At 37.0% G+C, this 24,016-nt stretch overlaps 2 long non-coding RNA genes across 6 annotated transcripts in view; one reads left to right on the top strand and one right to left on the bottom strand.

The window, feature by feature from the left end:
* Nucleotides 1-6,843, top strand: part of LOC102152699 — a 34,080-nt gene extending 27,237 nt beyond the window's left edge. For 2 of the 4 annotated variants that reach the window (XR_005377565.1, XR_005377564.1), the window contains 2 exons: nt 2,927-2,968; nt 4,399-4,526. This is a non-coding gene — a long non-coding RNA (uncharacterized LOC102152699). Of the gene's footprint in view, nt 1-2,926; nt 2,969-4,398; nt 4,527-5,518; nt 5,591-6,102 lie in introns of those variants that run through there. The other 2 variants (XR_005377567.1, XR_005377566.1) reach the window with 2 other exon arrangements.
* The window catches only part of LOC119865622, a 101,858-nt gene that overhangs the window by 46,836 nt on the left and 31,006 nt on the right, over nt 1-24,016 (bottom strand). The gene's annotated exons all lie outside the window — the stretch shown is intronic.

Raw genomic sequence — 24,016 nt, 5'->3', positions numbered from 1 at the left:
ATGACCTTATGATTTATGTGTACTTATTTAAAAGTAAGGTTTGTTTTGTTCTTTGGGTACTTGGAAAAGGGGGGATTTTGGGGGCCATGGATTGAAAGTCTGGGTTGAAAACAGAATCTTACACTAACTAGTACATGCAACTCTTCTAATATTAAGGAATTTACCAAGGAAACTGAACTAACACTGCTCCTCCTCTAAACTCCCAAAGCCAAATCATCTATCATCTTTCCCTATATAAAGTTTCACTTAGGAGCTAATTTTCATTGCTTAGATAAAAGGAGATTTATTCTGGAGGCTCCAAGAGATTCTTTTCTAAAAGAACTTTTGCTCTTTAACTTAGGAAGACTTAACTCAGGGATTAGGAGATGGAACACTGCAAAACTATTCCTAAAACTGTGCCCTATATGTGGTTTTTCCACACTGAGAGAGGTAAACTTAGAACAAGGTCACATTTCCTCTCCTGGTTTCTCTTTGGCACCAGTTGTGTAGGGGGAGAAGCAGAGAGGAGTGCTACACAAAAGACTGGTCTCTGGCCTCTAACAGAATGCTGAAGGCTGGCTGTGACTTAGACTTCCCAAGTGACCAGCTCACCTGTGGGGCCGCCTGGGCCCTGGGTGAAGGGAAGAAAGTAGAGCCGATCAGGTTTCCAGCTTTGAAGTAAAGAATGAGCCAGAATGAAGAAGCTCCTGATCAAAGGCGGCTAAACGATAAGAAAGGCGACAGTGCTTCTCCAGGGAAAGCCTGGGCACCTGTGGCCAGCAGGGGAGACAGCATCAAACCCTCTGAATGGGCGTTTTTGTTTCTGTTCCTTTTGACAACAGGAAACATTTGAAGCAATTGGAACCAGCGATTTGTAAGTCAGATCAGCCTAGTGCACTGGTTCTAAAAATTGATATGCATCAGAATCACTTGGGGAAGTTTCTGGAAATACAGTATCTGGGTTTCACCTTCTAGATGCGCCTACAGTTTAATAACCATTGGCTCAATGTTGGGAATTACCACCAATCTGGAAGGGGAAACTATTTAGGGGAAATATATGTCCTTTGTATTACTGTTATCCTAGATTTTCAAATGTTCACCAAAACCCTCAAGGAAGAAAGAGGTTATATTCAGTAAATCTAATCTACCAATTCTCTGAATACAGCATAGACAATTCAGAGGACTCTCTCTGGGGACCCAAATGCCCTTGTTAATGTTCCAGGCACTAGGCTAAGTACTAGGGGTAGAGATGAATAACACAGACCTGTTCCCAAGAACTCAGCACCACCTTGTTGGAGAGACAGACATGTAAACAAAATAAATGAAGTATTATAAGAAGAATGTATGAGGCCCTGTTCCAGCTCAGGAAGAGAATGACTAACTCTGCCTGGAGGGTAGGAGAGGCAACAGAGGCTTTCCCAAAAACACAAAGTTGGAAGCTAGACTTTGGTGTTGGGGAGTGGCTTGCCTCCCTGGCATTGGGAAGTGCAGGTGGCCTGGCAAGGAAATGGGAAGATTCAAGTCCTAGGGGAAGCTGTGCAGAGACACAGACCTGTAAACCCTGGGAAGTTCAGGATGGCAGGAATACAGAGGAAGCCGGTGATAGGGTGGTTGGGGACAAGGTAGAAAAGCAACCTCCATATGAAAGAACCTATAAACCCCATGAAGGAGATCTTTGGACTTTGCCTGTAGGGGATGATCACTTAATGTAGGAATTTCTCTCTGTCTATGAACCTAAAGAACCCAGAATCTTGGACACAAAACTGTTATTCAAGTCCAGTAAGTTTGAATTAGGAAAATTATAAGGGATGTGTCTCCAGAATTATAACAACACAGTATTTATTTTTCATTTGATTTGGCAAGTTCCAAAATAAATACTAATTCAATCAGTATTTGCATACTTCATAGTCTAAGAGAAAAATTCATAGGTATTTATCACATATGCTTCTCATGGCCTCACAGCAACCACACAAAGTAGATGCTACTGCCTCAAACTTCTAGAAGAAGAAATTTCTTAGAAAAGCCAAATAGCTTATATTATATAGCTTATTTAAGTAGTAGACCTACAACTCTAGCACACATTTTCTGATTATTAGTCTTACAATTTTCCTATAAGATGTGGATTGAGCAAAAGTGTAACTCTAAACAAATACACAGAATTAAAGACCAGAGTGTATACCATGAAGCCATCTAAAAGAGATATTAAAGGGAGAAATGTTAGGATTTCTCTATATGTCAGAATCAGTCTGGCTAGGCGAGGTTTATAAATATCCAACCACAATCCTAAAAAAGAACTTTCAGAGGCTTACTACAATAACAGGTAACTTCTTGCTTGCTTCATAACCTGATGAAGTTTAGGGGGGATATCCCTGGCTGCCTTTCCTCACCCTGCTAACTCAGGGTCCAGACTTTCCATGTTGGGGCCATACCTTCTATGATTGTGAGGTTACCTTGGCATCCCCCAATCCAGCAAATAGGACTTTGTAGAACTTTCTCACTCTGACTCTTGATTCAACCATGTGACTTACTCTGGCCAATGAGATGTTAGAAAATGTGACACCAGCAGAGGCTTGAAAAAACACCACACACTTGGCCTTGCTCATCCTCGCACCTCTCCCATCTGATACCCACATCCCGCTGTTTTAACACTTGAACACTATGTGCTGTGGGGGAATAAATATGTCCATTATTAAATGACATCACCTTTCTTGTGACAAAGTATATATGTGATCTACAAAGCTTTGTACAAATGTCAATTGCCTATCAAATTATAATTATCATCCTAATAATTACCATGTCCAGGCCATCCATATATTACTGGAATAAACTGGAATAATATTTTAAACTCAGGAATGGCTGATACAATCTGATGAAGAGTGACAAAAGATAAACATTCTTAAAAATTATGTGTTCTTAACCAAACTAAACTAATTATGCTCTACTTTAGGTTCTTTTGGTAGATCATGGCACAGCCACTAAAGAGTTTGAGGTAAGTGAGTTAGTTTCCCCCAACTTCACTACAAGGTTAACAAATTCAAGTCTCAAGCCAAAGTCCACCACATATATGGACGTTAATTTAGCAAAAAACCTGACTGTAAATTTAATGATGGTATAGCAGTCTATATAAGTGCCTTGACTACTCCTTGCATGATAGTTCACTTAAGGTGGACACAGCATTCCTTTTGGAGTTGGGCTCAGGTAATCATCTATCCCCTAAAATAAAAAACTAGACAGCATCACTTAGGAACTGGTTAAGACGTATTTGCACTAATTGAATCCTAATTCCCTTTTTATGTTTCATTGGGAATATCTCTAAAAAAATTGTAGCCTTTAATTTTGCCCATTTCTGATATTCATTACACTTCTCAACAAGCCACTCAGTTTCACCATTTGTGAAATTTGTCACATTGAGTATACTAACTAGAAAAACCATGATCAAGGGAGGAATAAGAGATGAGTTCATGATAGGTGTTCCTATACTATGGCATTCTCTAAGTAATACCAATTGGCTGCCCAGATTGTGCATTTTTGATGAAGAGGACTGACACTTGAGTTAAAGCTGAAGCTAACTGACAAACACATGATGCTACACTGACTAGGCTGAGGCACTATGACATATCTCAGAGGGATGGTAATCCCATGTCACTGGGGAATCAGGTCATTGCTTGTCCCACCTCCAAACACTGTGGATGTCTCTTCTCTGAGCTCTTTATTATACCACTATTCTCATGGTGATGTATCTGATAACATGGTGTAGAAGTGTTTTATGCTTGGCACACCTGAAGATTCGCACAAAAAAAGTCATTCAATTTTAGCTATGTCTCCCTATAGGCTGTGGATATTAGGCAATATTCCTCTAGTCTGTAAAGACAAGTTAGACAGAACTGGGGGTACATTAATTTCCAGAGGTTCACAACCTTGCTGGAGTTCTACCTGTAGAGTTAACTGCTTCCCTGGCAAGAAGGAAGATATTTTATGAGATTGACTGGTTTGGATCTCACTATATAGTTCACTGTCTGGGAGAAAACAGAAAGCTTTGTCTGGCTTTCAGGTATACTCCCTTAGACAAACTCCCTTGCCTGACCCATGGAGATGTGGTAACTTGCAGCAGTGCTAAAGCAGGATTATGACTCCCACGCTGACATTAGCAACTGATTGAAGTGTGGTTTCAGGCACGGACAGGAGGAAATAGCACAGAACAATACAGCCAAGTTCATTGTGCTAATTCGGAGCTACAGCTCCCTGAGAACCAGATGTGAATTGAATAGAAAGGATATTATCGGCTCAAGGTTCTATTGGTTGGTGTAGAAAAGAGGGCTTGTGGTGTATCTGTCAACTTCATCTGACTCAACCATCATTTCAATTTTTTCTTAAGTTTAGTCCTCTCTCCTTTCTCTTTTTTTCCTGCATGACTGGCAGATGCTTTGTATTCATTAGAAAAAAAGAAAAAAAATGGGAAAATAGTACTCCAGATCCAGACTGTGGCCTCCACTTCAAAGAACAAAGAGAAACAACGAACTAGGGGTGGTGGAAAGGGAGGAGGGCACGGGGTGTGGGTGAATGGGTGACGGGCACTGAGGGGGGCACTTGACGGGATGTGCACTGGGTATTATTCTGTAAGTTGGCAAATTGAACACCAATAAAAAATAAATTTATTATAAAAAATTTAAATGAAATAAAATTTAAAATAAAAAACCAAAAAACAAAGAACAAAGAGGGAAAAGATGACACTGATAAGCACTTTATGTTTACTAGTACATCTGTCTTACAAAACCCCTGGTTATTAGGGATTATCATCATAGTTCAACAGATGAAAAAACTGAAGATAAAGGTGTTTCAGTAATTTGCCTATGGTTACCAAGGTAGTAACTGATGGAAATAGGATTCAAGGCCAGATTTATTCATTCATCCAACCTACTCCAACCATCCTATTTCATCACTCCCTCTCCTGACATCAACTGTCCTGATTTACTTCATTTGTTCTACTAGTATTCACTGGGCAAGAGTTATATGCTAGTTATGTGCTAGGTACTGAAGAATTTCTGATGCTTTTTCTATTCAGCATTTATTTCCCTTCTTCTTCCTCTTCTTCCTTTGGGGAGTGCCTTTTCCTAAATTCCTGCTCATATGGCTTGAGTAAGCCTGATCCCATCATTTGGCTCTGGAAGCAATCAAGCATCCCTGGCCCCAGTAGTCTGTTGAGGAGTGGATGTGATCCAATATGTGTCACTGAGAATCAGACTGGGGGCTTTCCCTGGAACAATTAGCAAAGAGAAACATCTTTGGTTAGAGCAGGTGGTAGAACTTAAGCCTAGAATTTTTCAAGCCATCTTTCTGAAACATGGCAGGAAATTCACTGAAGATGAAGTACTTGAAGAAAGCTGAGCCAAGAGATGAGGAGAAAACACCAGTCGTGTGCCTGACTCCTGACTTACTTGGAACTTGGACATGAACCTCTAAATTTTTCAATTACATTACTCCAAAAGATGTCATTTCTTTCTTTCTTCCTCTCCTCTCCTCCCTTTCCTTCCCTCCCTAGGTTCATGAATACTTCTAAGGAGAATCTGGTAGGAAAGGAAGCAGAGAAGAGGGAAGGTAAACTGATTCTCAGGTATCTGGCTTGTACAACCTAATAGCAGATTTTCTCATTTAATGACATAGAGATCAATGGTTGAACAGAACATAGGCCAGGGAGGTAAAGAAATGAATTCAAGCTCAATCCTATTGAGTTTGAAGTATCTTTGAGATATGTAAGTGGAGATATTGAGTAGGCAGATAGAATTAAGAGCCTATGTCTGGAGCTTAGACAATGAGGTTTTAGAGAGAGAGAGAAAAAAAAAAAAAAAACTCTGGGAGGCACTGACTGAGGCTAATTGAGGCTGTGGGTGTGAATGACATTGCTTAGGAAAAAGAGTGTAGAGTAAGGAATGCTGAAAGGCTAAGGCTGAGACATGTGATACTCCACAATTTAGTATCTGCTGTTAAAAATAATTTTTATGAAAATATAAAGCATCACTGTCATAAACATTTAAAATGTGCATATTTAAAGACTTCTTAATTAATTTTGAATTATTGAAACAGACAGATCTGACAACTTGGTTCAATCCTCATTTTGATTTACAGATTCAATACAATCCCTGTCACAATCTCAGCTGGTGCTGTTGCTAAAATTGACAAGCTGATCCTAAATTCATATCAAAATGCAAGAGGCAAAAACAAAAAAAGAAAGAAAAAAGAAAAGAAAAGAAATGTAAGAGGTCTAGAAGAGTCAAAACAATCTTGAAAAAGAAAAAAAAATTGAAAGACATATTTTGTAATTTCAAATCTTAGTACAAAGCTATAGCAATCAAGACGATGTGGAATCAAGACTAGCATGAGGATAGACACAAGGATCAAAGGGATGGGATTGAGAATCCCATTGTCAATGTAAACTCTAACATTTATAGTCAATTTTCAACAAAACACAGATAGTTCAATGAAGAAAGAACAGTTTTCTCAACAAAGTGCTGAGATAAATGGATATTTACATACAAAAGAAGGAATTGGAACCTTTATTTTACATCATACACAAAAATATCTCAAACGATTGTAAACTTAAATGTAAGCTAAAACTATTAGAATAACACATCTTTGTGAGCTTATGTTAGGCAATTATTTCTAACATTATACCAAAAGTGTAACTGATAAAAGAAAAAATAAATTGGGTTTCATCAAAATTTAAAACTTTTGTGCTTTAAACTACATTATCAAGAAATGAAAAGACAGTCATTGTAAGTTCCTTCAAATGCCAAATATACATTTACCATTTGGCCTAGCTATTCTATTCCTAAGTATATACCCAAGAGAAATGAGAACATATATCTACACAAAATTTTGTACACTTCTGTTCACAATGCCATTATTCATAATAGCCAAAAAGTGGAAATAACCCACATGACCATTAACTGATGAATGGATAAACAAATTGTAGTTTATCCATATGATGGAATATTATTTATAATAGTATAAAGTATAATATTATAAAGTAACTGAGTATTGGCACATGATACAACATGTATAAATCTCAAAAATATTATCCTAAATTCAGGAAGACAATCAGAAAAAAATATATACTGTATGACTTCCTTTATATAAATTGTCTAGAATAAGTATATCTGTAGAAACAGAAAACAGATTAACACTGACCAATTGCCCTTGGAGGGTGGGAGGACAAGAGGGTGGTCAGCAAATGACTGCTAATTGATACAAGGATTCTTTTTAAGGTAATGAAAATGTTCTAAAATTAGATTTTGCTGATGACTACACAACTCCATAAACATATTAAAAACTGAGCTGTATATTCACTGAGTTGAAAATGGATGAACTTTATGCAATATAAGTTATAAACATATATGCTGTATAAATATAATAAAGTTGTAATAAAGAGTATGCAAATTGAAACTAACACCTTTATAGATCAAGAATATTGAGGTGTGCCTGGGTGGCCCAGCTGATTAAGTGTCTGCCTTCAGCTTAGGTCATGATCCTACGGTCTTAGAACTGAGTCCCACATCAGGCTCCTTGTTCAGCTGGGAGCCTGCTTCTTCTTTTCCTCCATGCTTGTGCTCTATCTCTCTCTCAAATAAATAAAAATTTTACAATAATTTAAAAAAGAATATTGAAATGAAGTTGCAATGGGCTCAAAACTGGCTTTTCCACAGGGAAGAGGGTTGTTCCTCCATAAATACAATTCATTTGCATATCTACAGATAGGAATCATTTGCACTGACATCAGTTCTGTACAGCATAGAGAATTAAAAACAGCTTAAAGCAATGAGAGACCCAGAATGTCCCCATGCAGAATCAGAATCAGAAAACTCAGAAGGATACTTAATTCTAAAGTACAGATTTTTCCCTACTTTGATTACAACTATCAATTTCTTTTGTTGCATAAAAAAAACACTTAAAACCCAATGGTTTAAAATCAAACACTTTTTTTGCTCTGGATGTCTCAGGTAGGTGATTTGAGCTCAACTGCACAGCTCATCCAGTGTCAGCTGCTCAGGGATCTTGGTTGGAATGGTTTTAGCTGGGATAATCCATCTCTGCTCCGTGAGGTCTAACTCACATGAGACAAGTCATCCCAGCTCACATGGTCAGATATCCTTTAGCACAATAGCTTGATATTGTTCACATGACACTATCAGGTATTACTCAGTCTTGGAAAAGACATAGTGTCACTACCACAACATTCTATTGGCTAAAGCAAGTCACAGAGGCCAGCTCAGATTCAAAGAGGTAAGGAAACAGACTTTACCTCTTACTGGGAAGAACTCCAGGGTCATGTTGCAGATTGTACAGGTAGAGTAAGTAGATTAATTAGGGCCATTTTTGCAACCAATCTACCATAATACTCTTTTGTAATATTCTATTCTTCTGCTTCTTTAGAAAATTTACCTAGATTTGCAACCACATACTGATTAATGTGTTTATTTGTAAATGCCTCACTTCTAGTAGATGAAAGCTACATAGGGGCCAAGACTATGTTGGTTTTTACTTAAGTTGGATGTTTGCTCCTCACATATTTTTTGGCATATAATAAGCACTAAGTGAATGAATAATTAGTTGCCCTGTGGCTAATTCGCCAGGTTGATGCAAGCACTGGGAATAAAGTATTGGCAATATGACCTAGACAGATCTAGTAACTGACTATCTGATACCCAATTAGAAAGTTATGGCTGGTGACAGCTCATGTATCCATACCACCCATTGCTGGAAAGGACAGGACAGCCTAAAGACAATCCATAGACATATTAAATCAGTTGAGAACATCTTAGAACACTTTGGCAAAGAGGGCAAAGGTACAGTAGTCCCACATGTGTTGACAATGTCAACTAGCAGTTGAAAGATTGTTAAAAATTATACATGCCCATGCCTACTCTAAGATTTTGAGTCAGTGGGTAAAGAATGGGGCATAGGCATGCAAACTCAAGACAGTCAGTTGGTTCCAGTTTCCAGTTTCCTTGAATTCCCAGCAATAGCTCACTGCAAACTCTTCCAGCCTCCAGTAACAGCCAGCCAGTCATGGTTCTAATTACCAGCTCTGCAGGGTCACTCTCTTGTGTTTCTGGGATATCAGCTTCAGTTTGGAAGCTTCCTCATCTTAGAAGTCAGGGTCACCACTGCAAGACTTTTTTTTTTTTTTTCAAGCTTTCTCCATTTTAGTAATGCCCAATGTCTTCTCTTTTCTCCTCAAATCCCAGGGTCATAGTTCTTCCTGCAATTACTTGTTATATTAGTTTTCCAGTTTTGCCTTTTCCTACTCACTATATCTCCTACGTTAAATACTTTGTGTTAAAACAGCTGGTGTGTCTTTGGTTTTCTTGACCAGGTCTTAACTAATGTACACATTAGGGTCCAAACACATTCATCCTTCTCATAAACACCTGGCACTTTCCTCCATGCAGCTCTCCTACTGAGGAAAGAGCTAAGGAGAGCAAAACCTTGCCAGCAACACTCTCACCCACACTGATTGTTTGGAAAACCCCACCCAGAATGATGTCTCTACACACCCTGAAGCCCAGAATATCCCCACCAACTTGTGGAACATGTTGCACACATATGACAATTCCAATAGCAAACATCTGTTTCAAGATATCAGAGGCTAATCTATTTGGCCTGCACAAATGGACCCAGATGCATAGAGGGGAGAGAAGCAATTTAGTTTCACTTGTTAGTAGGGGTTTTGCTGGAATGTGAAGGGTGATCCAGGTCCCACCCTGCTGGCTTCTGGAACAAAAGTAATTACATTGGCCACTCAGGAAAATATCACTCTTTACTTATACAGCATGTTTGATTCCACAACAGTAGATGGCAGAACCTGATTCTAAGCATGTATGATTTTATAATCTTTCAAGATTATAATCTTGATAGGGATTATACTCTAATAGGGAAAAGTAGTATTGAATTACTCCTTCTGTCAACAGATACTTCTTTGGGATCAATGCTTCGTAAAGAAAGTGGGTCAGAAAACAGGACACAAAAGGACAACTGAGATTTCTTCTCTATAACCACAAACAATTTCCTTGCTTCCTGATGGTTCAGTTCAATAATATGCAAACATTTCTTTACCAAAAATATTATATACAATACCCATGCCCAGTATGAAATATAACTCTTTATGAAAACAGAGTCTAATGGGCAGCCCGGATGGCTCAGTGGTTTAGCACTGCCTTTGGCCCAGGGTCTGATCCTGGAGACCCAGGATCGAGTCACATGTCAGGTTTCCTGCATAGAGCCTGCTTTCTCCCTCTGCCTGTGTCTCTCATGAATAAATAAGTAAAACCTTAAAAAAAAAAAAAAAAAAGAAAGAAAACGGAGCCTATTAAAAGTCTTTACATACACCAAATCCATCTGTATTTTAGGGCCCAGTTCAAATAATATTTCTTCCAAAAAAACCTTGTCAGATTCCACAGCTAGAAGTAAGATGTCCTCCCCTTCACATCCCACGATACTTAATCTATTCTGTCCGCAGGCATTCACTTATTTTTTCCTTACTATATATTTAATGTTAATGTCCTATATCCCCTACCAGATTATAAGCTCTTTAAGATCAGGATAAATGGCAAGCATAACATACAATTAACAGATATGATTTATGAGTCTTGCTAGGACTTTACACCCTTTGTATTAATCTTCTGCACAGAGTTGTGATGAGAAATAAATCTAATTATTATTATTTTAAATATGAGGAAATCCAGTCTTGAGAAAGTTAATTTTTTCAAATTCAGAGAATTAATGAGAGTGAAGAGTTAGAGCCCAGTCTTACTGCCTCTAAATGCCATGCATCTGTCCATTATGCAATACCATTTGTACAGCTTTCACAGTTCCTAGCATGATACTTTTCAAAATAGAGGCACTCCATAAATATTAGATATGTAAATGCTGTATTAATTGAGACAGTTTTGTGTTTTATCATTACATGACTATAACCATGTGATCTGGCAGGAATATGGTACAGACAGAAGATGAGACTATAGCTCTAGCTCTGACTCATAGACACTAATTTCCTGTGCAAGACTAAATCAGATGTATTAACTCTGCTCAGCTTTATTGCCCATTATGGACAGATGAGAAATTTAATATCTGCTGCACCTACCTTACAAGGTGGGTGGTAATAATGAAAGCAATCACTGTTTATTGGGAGCTTTCTATAAGACAGGTACTCTACTGGATACATTACACATGTGGCTATTCCATGACAGGATAGTAGTTAATATTTACTTTAGGATGCCTGGGTGGCGCAGTGGTTTGAGCATCTGCCTTCCGTTCTGGGCATGATCCCACGGTCCCAGGATCGAGTACTGCATCAGGCTCCCTGCATGGAGCCTGCTTCTCCCTCTACTTCTGTCTCTGCCTCTCTCTGTTTCTCATGAATAAATAAATAAAATCTTTTAAAAAAACATTTACTTTATATATGAAGTCACTAAGGCTTAAAAATGGTGACAAGTTACACCTACTGACACCCACTTGAGCATTTTATGCTGCAAAATGAGGAAAGTTGTAGTATACATACTAAGAAGGACATTATTCAGAGATATCCAAATACCAGTTTGACCATTCAGGGTTTAAAGCTCATCATATTTTAGAGCCTCAAAAGGGACTTTAAAACCTCTCTGAAAATGAGGACATGACTTCATTTTCTAACTGCTCCTTTTTTCTATAAAATTGGATTTCAAAGCTGAGATCATCAAGTAGCAAATGATGTAATTATGTAAGCAAACATCAGTTCCCATTTTTAGCAACTTTCCACATTGTTTGACTTTAAACTATGGGGAAAATCAAGGACATAATTTGTAGAAATAATTGGAAAATATTCAAATTATTAACGGTTGAATAAAGTATATAACATTCATGTTACTGTTTGAGGTTGGCCTTCACACTTGTACCCCATCAGCAGATCAATTTATTTTTATTTTTTTCCTTTTTCAACCTCAGTAGGGATTCACCAAATAGGTTAACTGGGTAGCCATGAAACAGAGTATTGGGGGAAATGATCTGGATTTCTTTCAACCTTATTAACCCTAATCTTTTGGGCAAGTCACCAGATTTCTCTACAGTCTTTTTTTTTTTTATTTTCATCATAAGGAAGAAAATGGATATTTAAGTTTATTGGGAGATTTGGGGTATTAAATAAAACAGTACATGTAAATATTTTATAAACACAAATATTTTATTAACCCGTTGCAAAAATTAAGGAAGGTGAGATGAGAGTCACTAAATTTGACACTGATGCCCACTTTGTGCTACTCTAGATGTAGAGCTGCTTCAACTTAGCTTAGGTCCCTCATCCACTAGAAACAGAAGAATATCCCTTGACACTCAGTCATAAATTTAATAGTGCTCAGAAGGTTGAAGGATACATAGGTGAATTTTATTTCCTTTTTTTCCTCCCTGTGTATCATTTATCAATTGCTGCATAACAGACCATACCAAAAACAGTGGCTTAAAACCACCACCATTTTATTTGCATAGGATTCTGCAGGTCAGCAATTAGGGCTTGGCTCTGCTGGGCACTTCTTTTGCCAGTCTCCGCTGAAGTCACTATTAATGGCTGCAGTTGCCTGACAGATCACCTGGGCTACAGAGACTAAAATGGCCTCAACTCACAGGTCTGGTGCTTGGGACTGGCTGCTGGTTGGGCTATCCATCATTAGTAGTCAATTTGGGCTTCTTCACATGACGGCAGCATTCTAAGACTGTAAGCCCCAGGAGCAAACTTCTCCCTGCATCATGTTTGCTGTCTTCCCTCAGCCAAAACTAGTCGCCTGAGCAATCCCAGGATCAAAATGGAAAGAGACTACATAAGGGCGTAGACTCAGGGAGGCATGATTCACTGGGGGTTGCTACTGTAACAGTCTACCACAATCATGAAATCCATAATCATTTCAAGGCCTAGTCAGGTTTTCTTAGAGTCTAATTAAATCCATTCTTCTTCCTTCTTCTTCTATGTAAGCTATTCATGGGTGACTATTACAGACTAAATATTGATAATCAGATAAATATTTTAATCTCTATAGTATTTTGTGTTTTCCAAAGCCCTCTTTATAAACCTTCTTTCATTGGAAAATGGCATTTTTCTTCATTTATACATGTAGTAGAAGTTAGGGACAGAATTCAATCTACAAAATATAGTAACTAAACTTGTAGCAAGGTTATAATTTAATTATTATTGTGACAATAATAATCACAACAGCATTTATTGACAATATACTATGTTCCAGGAACTTTATTAAATGATTTGTGTGCAGCGCCTCATTTGGTCTTCACAACAGTCTTACAAAGTTAGGCACAAATATATTCATATCATATTTGAAATTAAATTGCTAATACAAATATGATGGGATTAGCTAGGGTCACTATTCAGTATATACCAGGGCTAAGATAGCCTAAAGCCCACACATTAAATACCATTCATGTTATATGGTGTTTATATATGTGGTTATATATATATATGTATATATATAACCTTATATATAAGGGCTTGATTCTTTGCTGTTCTCACCCTCTGTGGAAGCTAAGTATCTGTAAAAAGTGAATCTTCACACTTTTGGAAATAAACAATACCTTTGATTATTAGGCTAATTTACATTTTCTCCCATTTGGTATAGCAGATGAAAACTTCTTCATCTCAACCATTACCACCACAGTGTCCTTTGTGCTGATAGCAAAGCATGTTACAGTAAGAAGGTACCATGGAGATCCTGTTTTTGTCAAGCTGCAGAATATTTTTTTTAAGGAATTCTTAAACACAAGCCAAACTGATAAAACGGATAGAAAATGAGGAATTCTTGAAATTCACTAGGTTTATATCAGTAACTTAACCTTGTGGAACACACAGGCTTCAGGTCAACAGAAAAGTGAGTTGTTTGTTCATGGTCATATGGCTAGCCAAGGTAGATTCAAGGCCAGAATTCTTTTCTGGATACCAAAACCATACTCTTCTTTTTAAGCCATACTCTTCCTTCTTTTTCCTACAGCCTCTCCACCATCAACTCAAATAAAACGATAGGCTGAGGGATGTCCTGAGTTTTTCTGCTTGTCTTCTTTGAGCCTATAAACACTATGAATTAATGTTTGTAAGAGTTCTTTCTCTTCTCCAAGACTTTTTGTTCAATATGGCATGTTATTTCATTCAACAGTTCCAGCTCATAGTTTTATGTATGTTTTCAGAGAATTCTCCAAAGCTGTAGATTTTTGGCCTTTGCTTTTGCCAAGTATTTTGGTGTAGCAAAAGGATGGAATGTAGGTTTAGAGATTTGTGACGTAGAATGTCCTTTTTTTTTTTTTTTTCTTTGCAGGTCACTGGTATTAGAGCAGCAGTCACCTTGAAGTCTATACATTTTTGCTGAACAAAACAGAGACCTAACAAAATATCTCTAGCAAAAACTACCCTAGGCATGCCCTATGGGGTTTGTAAAGCTTCGAATTTACCACTCAGGTGGTAGATCTGTGTGGCTACATTAGATGCCTGGTAGATCTGTGTGGCTACATTAGTATTAACCAAAAGGTGAATTAGTATTCACCTTTTGGTTAATACTTAAGGAAAAGAACATTTATACTTTGTCCTAAACTTTAAATCAAGGGCTTAACATAAGTTTATAGATGAAGCTGGGGATCCTGTCCTGTATCTCAGTCTTCCTTTCAATTCATGAAAAAAAAATATTAGAGAAGGAATAAAAGTAAGAAATTAGCAAAAGAAGTATCAAAGTTTCGGGATAAGTAACTAACATTTGAGTAGTGTGTTAAGCCAGTGCTTCTCTAACAGCATATGAATCACCTAAACATCCTGTTAAAATGCAGATTCTGATTAGGTTTGGGTAAGGTCTGAGAGCATGCATTTCACATAAGGTTCTAGAGTGATACTGATTGATCTACAGACCACACTTCAAAAAAAGTGGAAAATTCTATTATTACCCAAACTGTGTTGCTTAACTCTGAGATGGTTGATACTTTCCCCACCTCTTTGATGTCAGGCTTGGCCATATATGTTTTGGTCATTAAATGGGCAAAAATGATATGTTTTTTTCTAGTAGAGGCTTTAAGAGGTAATATATGAGCGTCCATGACTTTTTTTCCTTCTACAATAAGATCAGCAATGATCTAGGCAGATGTGTCTCAGTCAGCCTGCATGTGGGAATAAAGACACGTGGAACAAATCTACAGTCTGCAGAAGAAATGAGGTAGCATGGATAAGAAACAGAAAACCTTTATGGATGTAAGTGACTAAGATTTGGGGTTATTACTACAATATAACTTAGCTTCCTCTGACTGATAAAAGCCATGTGAATGGGGTGTGTGTGTGTGTGTGTGTGTGTGGTGGTGGTGGTGGTGTATATTTCTAGCTTTAAAGAATCATCTTCTATCACTTATTTGATTAGGGACACTGGCCAAGATAGCTCAATTTTCTAAACCTCAGTCACCTCATCTGCAAAATGGGAACAAATTTTGCTTTACTAAAAAAAATCTGGCTCTCTTGAAGTGTATTCCTTCTTTGTTAAATGAAGCTGAAAGCTACCCTGGTTCAGGATTACTTCCAAGAAAGAAAAATCACCTCCATTGGCAAACATAGTCTTTATCATAGCAGAGTCACTATCTAATAAGTTACAACTGCCTAATCTTGCCTGTAGAAACAGGGAAGGTTTCACCATCAACCACCATATCCAAAGATTGCAGGGCAGGGGAGAGGGAGGGGCGGGGACAGGCGGATCAGAATTAATGAGACACATGGCCTTGAGCTACGGTCTTAAACAAAAACTAAATCATACAACAACTGACATAACACCAGACATGGTTTTAGTTTTCTCCTTTTATAGGCATATTCAATTGGAAAGAAAATATTTATATTTGGGAATTTTTTTTTCTATCAGACTTTGGCCAAAGACTACAATTACCTCCTACGAAGCAGGGTAGTTGTATTCACCATAAGACATCTGCGCATGCTCCCTGCAGCCAATGCTAGAACAAATTTTTATAGACACAAGACTATTACACTTCAAGGGATGTTTTCATATAACTCTTCTTGAAAAATCTGGCCTCTGGTCCTTCTAATACCTCACAGGTTGCCATACAAGATAGATCTGTCTGGGTGCCAATTTGATCAACTGGAAATACTTTGGTTAAACACCAATCCAGTCTCTTTCCAGAATTATGCTTAATGGGAATTGGGCCCGGTGCCTATACTTTAGTTCAAGTAAGGTTACTTTAGGTAAAGCTTCTCTTCTGGTAGCACCCCAATGAAACTAGTTTTTAATGTAATTTCCATACTTGTAAAATTAAAGTATTTGCCAAAATTATCATGGTGGACATTTCTAGCTTTGGTTTCACATCTCCCTCTTCCTCCCCCACCATCCCAATTTCTTTCCCTCCCTTCAGAGAAAAGCCAGATTTTAATGATATACATATGAGAGTTCACAAACACAAAAAAGGTAACTCCTCACCCATAAACCTTTCATGTTCAGAAGGAATATCACTAATACATATGCCAAGGGTATATGCATATTCCTTTTCATCACTTTATGTCTTCTAGGGATTGTGCTTGGGGATTAAAATGTGGTAAACAGGAGACTGACTTCCAGTGGGGACTGTGAATCTTCAGAATGTGATGGAAAGGTACAGGCTCACAAAGCCATTATGGCCACCATGGCAACGGGGATGTGATGTAGCAAGTTTAAGGGACATAGCAAGGGGTCAGTAGGCTTTGCAGCACAGAAGCAAGTATATAGAGCAGCAGTGACAGAGCAGTGGGGCAGGTGCGGGTGTGCTATCCAGAGGTGAAGTACAAGGCAGCCATGATAAAAGTTGCCTTTCCTGGAGTTGGGTCTTGGCTAGGCTTTGCTCCTCTTGATGGCTAAATAAGTCTACTTTCCAGAATTCCTGTCTTTTCTGAGAATACATTATATTTTTTTCCTACTTGAGTTAAAAAAGTAACATTCTTTTGCTTGCCACCAAGAGCCTTTGGTCCAATAAAATGCTTTATTTCTAAAATTCTCAGGATTAACTTTTAAGAATTTTAGTTTTATAATTCTTCATGAATTATTCTCCAGAATTTGTTCTTTTCTTAAAAGCTTCTTACTCATAATTATAAGTCTTGTCAGGTCCTTCATTCAGGATTGAGACATTAAGTCATACATATACTTTACTTGATATGTCATCATAGAAATTAAATTTTGTTTTATGGGTCTATTAAAGAAGTTCATATAAACTTTTTGAAATAATACATAGCATCTGAGTTTCAAATTACTAATAGTATTTTCAGAAAATTATGCTGGAATAATTGAACATCTATCTACATACAACAAAAAAAGAATTTCACCATATTCAGAAATTAACTTAAAATTTAGAACCTAAAACTATGAAATTCTAGAAGAAAACAGAAGAGGTCAGAGGAAAGATGGTGGAGTAGGAGGACCCTAAGCTTGACTCATCCTACAAATACAAATAGATAGCACTCACATCATCAAAAATAACCCAGAAAATGATCCAAAGACTGGCAGAACAAACTCCATAACTAAAGATAGAGAGGAAGCTATACTGAAGAAGGTAGAAAGAATTAAAACATGGTCTGGGAGTGAAATGGATCCTGACTTCCACAGTGGGGTAGCTGGTGGCCCAGAGGAGGGTGAAAGATAGCCTTTCACACTCGGGAGCCTCAAAACAGGGAGGATGAATCCTCATAAGACTTGCCTCTGAAAGTAAGAGGAGACAAATTTCATGAGTTCTTACAACCAGCAGGACTTAGTCTGGAATTTAAAAAATCAGTGGCTGAGAGGGCATTTGGAATTAGAGTCATGCCCTTAAAGAGACAGCATGACAAACAGCTCATGCAGATAAAGCGTATAACTAGCAGTTTGAAAAATGCCAGGGGCAGAAAGGAGGACGAGTGATTTGCTCATCTTAGAGCATGGCATGGGAGACAGGGATCACAGGGAAACCCCTCCAGGAATAAAGGAGCTGGCAGGTACTAGTTCCCTCCCATGTCCCTCAGCATAAATGGCCACCTGTGGGAATGAGCACAGCACCAATACTCCTTACTAACTTGCCTGAACCAAACCCTGCTCACCACACTTTGGTGGTCACCCTTCCCAGGCACCATCACCTTAGTCCTGGTACTATGGGCCTGCTTCCCCTGAAGACCAGCTCAAAACCTGCCAAAACCACATTTCCTGACCTGCATGTTTTATGAGACCTCAGTTCTAGCAGCAGCGGGGGAAGGTCTCATTTTGCAAGCAGACCACTGCACACCATGTTAAAATATGCCCCATTCTTGCTGGAGACCAAATAGTGCCTACAATAGGCAAAAAGAGTCTTTGCAGACAATTGGACTAAAGGAAAAAGAGGCTGAGACTAATAGCAGAACACATGCAACTTACACAGAAGATATACCCTGAAACACCAGGCCCCAGGGAACAGGGAACACTGCACTGCAGGGCACTACAGGACCTCTTCTTCATAAGGCTATTATCATTAAGAGCAAGAGAAGTAGCTGACTTTCTCAACACAGGAAAAAAACAAAACAAAACAGAGAGTCAGACAAAATGAGGCAGACAGAAAAATATGACCCAAATTAAAGAACAGAACCAAACTACAGCAAGAGAGCTAAGCAAAAAGGATATAAATGATAGAGAATTTAAAGTAATGATCATAAATGTATTCACTGGATGTGAGAAAAAATTGGAGGACATCATTGAGACAATTAACACAGAGACGAAAACAAATCAGAGATGAAGAACACAATAAATGAAATTAAAAATACCCTTGATGGAATAAATAGCAGGCTAGATGAAGCAGAGGAATGAACTAACAACCTGGAAGACAGAGTAACAGAAAGTAACCAAGATGAGTAAAGGTGAGGAAAGACAATATGCAAACTAAGAATAGTCCTAGGGAACTCAGTGACTTGTCAAGTGTAATAACACTGTCATTATAGGGATCTCAGAGGAAAAAAGAGAGAGAAAGTGGGGCAGAAAAGTTCTTTGAAGGAATAATAGCTGAAAAATTCCCTAATCTGGGGAAGGAAAGAGATATCCAGATCCAGGAGACACAGAGATTTCCACCACCCCAACAATATTCAACCCAAGGAGGTCCACAGCAAGATATATAAAAATTAAAATGGCAAAAATCAGTATGAAGAAAAACTTTCAAAAGAAAGAAGAGAAAAGAAAACAGTTACATATAAGGGAAATCCCATCAGGTTATCAGCATATTTTTCAGAAGAAAATTTGCAGGCCAGAAGAGAATAGCATGATATAATCCAAGGCTGAAAGAAAAATCTGCAGCCAAGATATTACTATCCAGCAAGACTACCATTCAGAATAGAAGTAATAAAGTGTTTCTCAGACAAACAAAAACTAGAGGAGTTCACGACCACTAAACCAGTCCTACAAGAAATACTTTGAATGGATAGATCATTAGTGAGAGTATAAAAAGTAAAAAACCACAAAAACAGTAAAAATAAATATTTCTATAAAAATTACTCAAGGGATTCATAAGATAAAAGGATGTAAAATATGACACTATATATCTAAAACGGGGGGAAGGGGCAGGGAGGAGTAAAGAATGGGTTCAAACTTAAAAAGCCATCAACTTAATACAAACTGCTAATATAGATGTTACATACAAACCTAATGATAACCATAAGTCAAAGCCAGTAATAGATGTGCTTAGAATAAAGGGAAAGGAATCCAAGTATATCTAAAGAAAGCTAACAAACCATGAAAGAGAGAAGAAAACAGAAAATCTATATAAACAACCACAAAAAGGTAACAAAATGACAATAAATACATATCTATAAAAAATTAAATGGTAAGTGGACTAAATGATCTAATCAAAAGACACAGGGTGACAGAGTGGATACAAAAAAAAAAAACACAACTGTATGCTGCCTATAAGAGACTAATTTCATACTGAAAAACACCTGTAGATTGGAAGTGGGGGGGATAAAGAAACATATATCATACAAATGGATATCAAAAGAAAGCCAGGGTAAAAATACTTAGACAAAATAGATTTTAAAACAAAGACTGTAACAATAGACAAAGGATAATATATAACCCTAAAGAGGACATTCCAACAAGAGGATATAACATGGGAGCACCAAATACATAAAACAGCTAACAGTGAACAGAAAGGAAATAACTGATAGCAATACAATAATAATAGGGGACTTTAACACCTCCACTTATATCAATGGACATATCAGCTAAATAGAAAACCAACAAGGAAACAATGCTTTGAATGACACACTAGAACAGATGGATTTAATATATTCAGAACATTCTATCCTAAAATCCTAAAAGAGCAGAATACACACTCTTTTCAAGCATACAATGGAACATTCTCCAGAACATATCACATATTAGCCCACAAAATGAGCCTACATATTAGCCAAAAATTCAAGATTGAAGTCATATCATGCATCTTTTCTGACCACAATGCTATGGAACTAGAAATCAGCTACAAGAAAAAAATCTGAAGAGAACATGAATATATGGAGATTAAATAGCACGCTGCTAAACAATAATGGGTCAACCAAGAAATCAAAGAAGAAATTTAAAAATTATATAGAAACAAATAAAAATGAAAACACAACAGTCTAAAACTTTTGGGATGCAGCAAAGTGGTTCTAAGAGGGAAGTTTTGAGTAATAGAGACCTACCTCAAGGGAAAAATCATCTCAAATGAACCACCTAACCTTACACCTAAAGGCGATAGAAAAAAAAAAAAACAAAAACAAAACCTGCACCCAGCAAAAGGAAGGAAACAATAAAGATTAGAGTAGAAATAAAGAATACAGAAATTTAAAAAACAGAATAAGACAGATCAATGAAACCAGGAACAAGTTCTTTGAAAAGTTCAACAAAATTGATAAACTTCTAGTCAGACTCAATAAAAAGAGAGAACCCAAATAAACAAAATAACTAATGAAAGAGAAGAAATAAAAATCAAAACCAGAAAAATACAATTATAACAATATTGTGAAAAATGATATGCCAACAAACTATACAAACTAGAAGAAAGAGATAAATTCCAAGAAACACATGATCTACCAAAACTAAATCAAGAATAGAAAATTTGAGAAGACCAACTACCAGCAATGAAATTGAACCAGTAATGAAAAAAAATCCCCAAAAACAAGTCCAGGACCAGGTGGCTTCAAAGGTGAATTCTACCAAACATTCAAGGAAGAGTTAATACCTATTCTCCAACTATTCCAAAACTTACAAAAGGAAGGAAAACTTCCAAATTCATTCTATGAGGTCAGTATCACTCTGACACCAAAACCTGATAAAGACAACATACAAAAAGAGAACTACAGGCCAACATCTTTCATGAATATAGATGTAAAAAACCTAAACAAAATATTAGCAAACTGAATCCAACAATGCATTAAAAAACACACACACACCATGATCGAGTAGCATTTACTCCCAGAATGCAAAGGTAGTTCAATATTCACAAAACATTCAACATGATTTCTCACAACAATAAGATTAAAAACTGTATGATCATTTCAATAGATGCAGAAAAAGCATTTGACAAAGTATAATATCCTGTCATGATAAAAGCCCTCTGCAAAACAGATCTAGAGAAAACATACCTCAACTTAATAAAGGCCTTGTATGAAAAACCTATAGCAAACATCATACTCAATGGTGAAAACCTGAGAGCTTTTCCCCTAAAGTCACAAACAAGACAAGGATGTCCACTCTCAACACTTTTATTCAACACAGTATCCAAAATCTTAGCTACAGCAATTAGGAAACATAAAAAATAAAAGGCATCCAAATTGGTAGGAAATAAAACTCACTATTTGCAGATGACATGATACTATTTATAAAAATCCCTCAAGACTCCATCAAAAAACTACTAGAACTGATCAAAGAATTCAGTAAAGTCACATGATACAAAATCAATATCCAGAAATCTATTGCACTTCTATACACTAATAATGAAGCAACAGAAAGTGAAATTCGGAAAACAATCCTATTTACTATTGCACCAAAACCAAGAAAATATCAAAGAATAAACTTAACCAAAGACGTGAAAGACCTGTACTCTGAGAACTATAAAACACTGATGAAAGAAATTCAAGACAATGCAAAAAAAAAAAAAAAAATGGAATGACATTCCATGCTCATGAGTTGGAGGAACAAAAATTGTCAAAATGTCTGTACCGCCCAGAGCAATCTACAGATTTAATGCAACCCCTATCAAAATACCAAAAGAATTTTTCACAGAACCAGAACAAACAATTCTCAAATTTGTATGGAACCACAAAAGACCTCAAATAACCAAAGAAATCTTGAAAAAGAAAAACAAAACTGGAGGTATAACAATTCCAGACTTTAAGTTGTATTACAAAGTGGTAGTAATCAAAATAGTATAGTATTGGCACAAAAGCAGACACATATACCAATGGAATAGAACACTCAGAATGTATGGTTAATTAATCTTTGACAAAGCAGGAAAGTATATCCAATGAGAGAGCCTCTTCAACAAATGGTGATGGGAAAACTTGACAGCAACGTAAAAAAGAAAGAAACTGGACCACTTTCTTACAACATAAACAAAAATAGATTCATAATGGATTAAAGACATAAACGGGAGAACTAAAACCATAAAAAATCTTAGAGGAGAATAGAGGCAGTAATTTCTTTTATATCAGCCATGGCACATTTTTCTAGATGTCTCCTGAGGCAAGAGAAACAAAAGTAAAAATAAACTACTGGGATTACATCAAAATAAAAAACTTTGGGGATCCCTGGGTGGCACAGTGGTTTAGCGCCTGCTTTTGGCCCAGGGCGCGGTCCTGGAGACCCGGGATCGAGTCCCACGTGGGCTCCCGGTGCGTGGAGCCTGTTTTTCCCTCTGCCTGTGTCTCTGCCTCTGTGTGTGTGTGTGTGTGACTATCATAAAAAAAATAAAATAAAATAAAATAAAAATAAACAACTTCCACACAGCAAAGGAAGCAATCAACAAAACTAAAAGGCAATCTACTGAATGGGATAAGATTTTTGCAAATAATATGTCTGATAAAGGGTTAGTATCAAAAATATATAAAGAACTTAGGAAACTCAATACCCCAAAAAAACAAATAATCATATTAAAAATGGGTAGAAGACATGAACAGGAATTTCTCCAAAGAAGACATAGAGATGGCCACCAGACACATGAAAAGATGTTCATCATCCCTTATCATCAGGGAAATGCAAAATCAAAACTACAATGAGATATCACCTCACACCTGTCAGAATGATTAAAATCAACAACACAAGAAACAAGTGTTGGTGGAGGATGTGGAGAAAAAGGAACACTCATGCACTGTCAGTGGGAATGCAAACTGGTGTAGCCACTCTGGAAAACAGTATGGAGAGTCCTCAAAAAGTCAAAAATAGAACTACCCTACAGTTCAGCAATTGCACTATTGGATGTTTACCCACACACAAAAGCACGAATCAAAGGGTTACGTGCACCCTTATGTTTATAACAGCATAATTTACAATAGCCAAGATAAAGAAGCAGCCCAAGTATCCACTGACTGATGAATATATAAAGAAGATGTGGTAAATATATATAAAAGAATATTATCCAGCCATAAAATGGCATGAAATCTTGCTATGTCCAACAACATGGATGGAGCTAGAGAATATAATGTTAAGTGAAACAAGTCAGTCAGAAAAGACAAATACTATATAATTTCACTTGTAAGTAGATGTTAAGAAACAAAACAAATGAGCAAAGAAAAAAAGAGAGAGAGAGAAGCCAAGAAACAGACTCTTAACTACACAAGGAACAAACTGATGGTTACCAGAAGGGAGGTGGGAGAGGGATGGGTGAAATAGATAAAGGGTATTTAAGAGTACATTATCATGATGAAGGAAAAAAAAAGAAAAATTAGAAAACATTCTTTGTGACCTTGATTTAGGCAAAGATTTTAAATGTCTCACAAAAGCACAATCCAGAAAAGAATAAATAATAAATTAGACTTAATAAAAAT

The sequence above is a fragment of the Canis lupus genome, chromosome 24 (genome assembly GCF_011100685.1).
Source record: "Canis lupus familiaris isolate Mischka breed German Shepherd chromosome 24, alternate assembly UU_Cfam_GSD_1.0, whole genome shotgun sequence".
NCBI lineage: Eukaryota > Metazoa > Chordata > Mammalia > Carnivora > Canidae > Canis > Canis lupus.
Note: the sequence above shows the minus strand (reverse complement) of the source record. Positions and strands in the feature narration are given on the sequence as shown.